We start from the raw sequence: 6285 nt of genomic DNA on the forward strand, positions 1-6285 counted from the left end.
ACAATAGCTAACATTTATTTGGGGCTTACATGTATGCCACAGTTACTTCATTTTATTATTATTAATTATGATGTTATGTTAGTCACCATAAGTATGTCATTAATTTTTGATGCAGTGTTCCAAGATTCATTGTTTGCATATAACACCCAGTGCTCCCTGCAAAACCAATATCCTCCCTAATACCTATCACTGGGCCAACCCATCCCCTTACCAACTGCCTCTCTAAAACTCTGTTTGTTTTTTGGAATCCAAAGTCTTTCGTGGTTGGTCTTCTCTTCCGATTTCCTCCCCTTGTTTTCCCCTTCTTTCTTTTAATGTCCTCCATGTTATTCCTTATATTCCACAACATAGTAAAGCCACATGATCATTGACTTTCTCTGCTTGACTTATTTCACTCAGCGTAATCTTTTCCAGTCCCGTCCATGTCGTTGCAAATGGTGGGTGGGTATCCATCCTTTCTGATGGCTGAGTAATAGTCCACTGTATATATGGACCACATCTTCTTTATCTATTCATCTGTTGATGGGCATCTTGGCTCTTTCCACAGTTTGGCTATTGTGGACATGGCTGCTATGAACACTGGGGTGCATATGGCCCTTCTTTTCACTTTATCTGTATCTTTGGGGTAAATGCCCAGTAGTGCAATTGCTGGGTCATAGGGTAGCTCTATTTTTAATTCTTTGAGGAAACTCAACACTGTTTTCCTGTGGGGAATAGACTGCAAGTTGACACGGTCCTTGCAGTCAAAGGAACTTTACCAAAGGCTAGCTCTCGCAATCCCTGCTGGTCACTCACTATTTGGTTTGGCTTACATAAGCACTCTGGGTCAAGCTGACATGGTTCTTGAGTTCCTCTGTAAATATGCTTGAATGAACTTTTGTTTTAAAGCAAGGCGGCTACATGGGACTTGTGGTCATCTGACCTCAAGTTCCTTGAAAACATTCTTGTTATTGAACCATAAAATAAGGTCTCTCATGCATTTTGGGGGTCCACTGGGTTATCAGCCCATGGAGACCTCCCAATCCCAGCTTTCTGACTCTTGTCTTTCTTAATTCCCCACCATTCTCTCTTGTTCTTCCCTTGGACTTCTCATGCTGGTCTGTGACATTTTCCTACGTGGCTACACTAACTTGCATTCCCACCAACAGTGTAAGAGGGTTCCCCTTTCTCCACCTCCTCTCCAACACTTGTTGTTTCTTGCCTTGTCAATTTTTGCCATTCTAACTGGTGTAAGGTGGTATCTCAATGTGGTTTTGATTTGATTTTCCCTGATGGCTAATGATGATTTTAAAGATTCAATGGGAATTTATAAAAAGTATCTGGAATCAAAGGCATGTTGTTCCTCTCCATCCACTGTCTCATCCTTCTTTTGTCTTCCTTCATGATTATTATGAGCAAGAAGTGGAATGTGGAGAGGAAGAAAGAAAACAATGACATTGCCAGCAGGGGAGAGACTCACTTCTTAGTCAACCTGCTGCTTACATACAATTGCTCCTCTGAATTTTCATTGTTACCATCTTTTAATCCTTATCCCCATCATCTGAGAACTTGCTGTATATTTCCCTTAAGTCATCATGTATTGGGCACTAACTCGATGTTTTATTTCCTTTGACTCACTGCAATGATTTTGAACCTTTGAAGGCCCCTGCGGATGCTTTTTTTAAATTTTCAGCATAACAGTATTCCTTGTTTTTGCACCACACCCAGTGCTCCATGCAATCCGTGCCCTCTCTAATACCCACCACCTGGTTCCCCCAACCTCCCACCCCCCACCCCTTCAAAACCCTCAGATTGTTTTTCAGAGTCCTTAGTCTCTCATGGTTCACCTCCCCTTCCAATTTCCCCCAACTCCCTTCTCCTCTCTAACAAATAACAAATAGCATGGAGGACAAGGGGAGTTAGAGAGGAGAAGGCCCCTGCGGTTGCTTAAGCAAGCACCCAGCTTTCACCTCCACTCTTGGATTCTGTCATTCCTGATAGGTGAGCAAAAAAGCCTACATTAAGAAAAAAACATCTCAACCCAACTTTTCACCTCAAGGAACTAGGAAGAGAAGAACAAACTGAGCCCCAAGTTAGCATAAGGAAGAAAATAATACAGATCAGAGCAGAAATAAAGACAGGAAAGACATTAGAAAAGATCAATGAAACTAAGAGTTGTTGCAGTATTATATGCAAACAATGATCATGGAATACTACATCAAAAACTAATGAGGTACTGTGTGGTGACTAACATAACATAGTAAAAAAAAAAGATAAAATTGGCAAAGCTTTAGCTTGACTAACCATGAGAAAACAGAGAGAGGGGATTCAAAATCTGAAATAAAAAAGAAGACATTAATACTGGTACCACAGAAATACAAAGGATCATGAGAGATCACGATCAACAATTACACATCAATGAACTGGATAAAGAAAAAGAAATGGATAAATTTCTAGAAGCATACAAGCTACTGAGATTGAATCATGAAGAAATGGAAAACAGGTGCAAATCATTAACAAGTAAGGAGATGGAATTAGCAATCAAAAATCTCCCCCAAAAGAAAAGCCCAGAGCCAGATGATTTCCCTGGTGAATTTCGCCAAATATGGAAAGAAGAGTAATACTAATCTCAAATTCTTCCAAAAATTGAAGAGGAAGGAACACTTCCAAACTGATTTTATGAGACTAACATCACTCTCATACCAAAGCCAGATAAGAATAAAATATCTGGTTATAAATTTCATCAAGGAGGTGAAAGAGCTGTATGTGGAAAACTATATGACATTGATTAAAAAAAATGGAAGACACAAATATATTAAAAGATCCCATGTTCTTGGATTGGAATACTCAATATTGTTAAAATGTCCAAACTACCCAAAGCAATTTATGGATTCAATGCAATCCCTATCACAATTCCAATGGCATTTTTCACAGAAATAGAAATAACAATCCTAAAATTTGTATGGAACTACAAAACACCCTGAAAAGCTAACACAATCACTATATATATATATATATATATATATATATATATATATACACACACACACACACACACACACACACACACACACACACAATTTTGAGAAAGAACAACAAAGTTGGAGGCATCACACCTCTCAATTTCAAGTTATATTATGAAGCTATGGTAATCAAAACAGTATGGTACTGGTATAAAAACAGACACAGACCAGTAGAACAGAGTCTAGAGCCCAGAAATAAATGCATGCATATATGGTCAACTAATAACTGAAAATGAAGCCAAGAATGTACAATTGGGAAAGGATAATCTCTTCAATAAGTGTTGGGAAAATTGGATACCCACATACAAAGAAACGAAATTGGACTCTTACTTACACCATATGCAAAAATTAACTCCAAAGGGATTAAAGACTTAAATGTATTGCCTGAAACTGTAAAGCTCTGAGAAGAAAACGTATGGGAAAGTCTCCTTAACATTAATATTGGCGAAGATTTTGGGCAAATCTCAGGCAACAGAGCAAAAACAAAACAATGAGACTATATCAAACTAAAAGGCTTGTACACACAGCAAAGGCAACCTACAGGATAGACTAAAATATTTCCAGATCATAAATGTGATAAGCATTAACATCCAAAATATATAAAGAACTCATACAACCCAATGAAAAACAAAAACAAAACAACAGCAACAACATAAAACTGAAGCAAAAACCCCATTAAAATGGGCAAAGGCCCTAAGTTAGTATTTCTCCAAAGATGTAGAAATGAACAAAAGATACATGAAAAGATGCTCAACATCACTACTTATTAGGGAAATGCTAACAAAACCACGAGATATATCATACCTGTTAAGATGACTATTACCAGAAAGGCAAAAGACAACAGGTGAGGATGTGGAGAAAAGGGAACCCTGGTGCACTGTTGGTGGGAATGTAAGTTGGTACAGCCAATATGGAAAACAGTATGGAGGCTCCTCAAAAAATTAAAAAATAGAACTATTTTATGATCCAGCAATCCCCCTTCTGGGTATGCATCTAAAGGAAATGAAATCAGTATCTTGAAGATATATCTGCATCCTCATGCTCACATTATTCGCAGTAATTCCAAGATATGGAAACAGTCTACGTGCCCATCAGTGGACAAATGGGTAAAGAAAAGGAGGTTTATATACAATGGGTTATTATTCAGCCATTAAAAACTAGGAAGGCCTGCCATTTACAACATACAACACTATGAACGAACCGGATACAGAAAGGTAAATACTATGTGATCTCACTCATCTGTGGAATCTGAAGTGATGAACTCATAAAACCAGAGAGCAGAATAAGAGTTGCCTGGGGAAATGGGGAGATTTTGGCCAAAGGGTACAAACTTTCAGTTATGAATTAGTTTTGGGGAATTTAATGTACAGTTGGTGACTGTAGTCTATCACGTAGATCCTTTCTCCTCCATTTTACAAAGGAGAAAAAATGAGCTTTACGTAGGTTAGCTAAATTGGCCAAAACTGACAGAAACCAGCAGTTGGAGTCAAGTCTCCTTCCTAACCGGAAGGAGAATGAATGGCTGAATGATAATGGTCTTTATTGAAAAGGAATACCTGGGGGGAGGTGGGGAGGTGGTGTCAAAGCTGTCTCCTCTTCGTGACTACAGCTTTTTTGTGGGGTTTTTTTTTTTGGTTATCATTATTATTATTTTTTAATCTTATCAGCTAATGGCTACCATAGACCACGGAGTCCCTGGAGACCTTCTGATATTTCCTTCTGGTCTCAGGATTCTGCTAGCTCTGACAGTCTCTTGGCCCTCAGCTATTAATAACTGGGAAAATAAAGACTGAGAACTTAGGACTTCACTTCAGGGACAGGAAAACTGGGTTCAGAGAGTGGTAAGGATTTTATCAATGAAACAGAGCTGGTTGTTTTCAAAGGCGACTCTCTAGCTTTGCTTTGCGTTTTTGATACGGGCCAACTGGACTTGGTGAACCTGAGTGTCTGTCATTGTAACTAAGAAAGTGAGATACTGCCGATGATGGAGACAGGAGGGAAAAAACACAACACTCACCCCGAAGGGAATTAGGCTCCCTGGCTCCTTCCTGCCAAGCCCATCTCCCAAAGCAGAAAGAAAAGAACTGGGTCTGCCCTGCCCCCAGCCCTAATAGGCTCTGTGGTTCCAGCCGGTGAACATCATCCCTCCCACTGGGTGGGGCTGGCATGTCCCATCATCCCCTTCACCGCACAGCTTGGAAAGCATTTAGCATCCCAGGTCCCAGGTAATGGGCTGTAAGACTTGTTCCCCACAGGTGCTTTCAATCTGAGAAGGAAATGCTCCCCAACCTCTTAGATTCAGAAGAATAAGCCACTTCAGAAAATTATGGTTTTGGAGAGGGCTGATACTGGAGACAGTCCTAGCATGTTGCTTCCCCTTTGAAAACATCTAGGGGCGAATGGGTGGCTCAGTGGGTTAAAGCCTCTGCCTTTGGCCCAGGTCATGATCTTTGGGTCTTGAGATCAAGCCCCGCATTGGGCTCTCTACTCAATGGGGAGCCTGCTTCCCCCTGCCTCTCTGCTTACTTGTGATCTTTCTCTCTCTGTCAAATAAATGGATAAAATCTTAAAAAAAAAAAAAGAAAGAAAACATCTAGAGCGATTTATTGGATGATCTTGTTCCTGTCCATGTCCCCTACTTGAAAGGAATTGGTGCAAACGGGAGGTCTCAATTTCACCCTGACCCAGTGTGGGGTTCTATGAAAGAGAGACCCAGAAACAGAGCATGTAGGAAAACGACATAAATATATGTGCTTCAAGTAGTTTTCCATTGAGTCTTTCAGGTGTTCTGATACGCAGTCAAGTCATTTGCACATATGGTTTTATCTGTTTCTTTCCAATTCTTACACCTTTCTCTAAGTGCTTGTTAATCTCCAATTTAAAATTGCTAATTTAAATTTAAAATAGTTAGCTAAATTCTTGAATTCAATCTAATGCCACCAAGACGATGTTAATTGCAGTGGCATAAAACCTGTCCCAATGTGCTCCCGACTCCATGGAAGAGCCTTCACGTGTGTGATGGAACGTTGTCGCAGGTGGTTTTCCTGGTGTTGGGAGAAGAATTGGTCACTAGATGTGGTTGCGTCTGTGCTTTTTTTTTTAATCATTTTTTAAAATTTATTTTCAGCGTAACAGTATTCATTGTTTTTGTACCACACCCAGTGCTCCATGCAATCCGTGCCCTCTCTAATACCCACCACCTGTTTCCCCCAACCTCCCACCCCCCCACCTCTTCAAACCCTTCAGATTGTTTCTCAGAGTCCATAGTCTCTCATGGTTCACC

Source organism: Lontra canadensis, unplaced genomic scaffold (genome assembly GCF_010015895.1).
Source record: "Lontra canadensis isolate GAN:19392208 unplaced genomic scaffold, GSC_riverotter_1.0 scaffold206, whole genome shotgun sequence".
In the NCBI taxonomy this organism is placed as follows: domain Eukaryota; kingdom Metazoa; phylum Chordata; class Mammalia; order Carnivora; family Mustelidae; genus Lontra; species Lontra canadensis.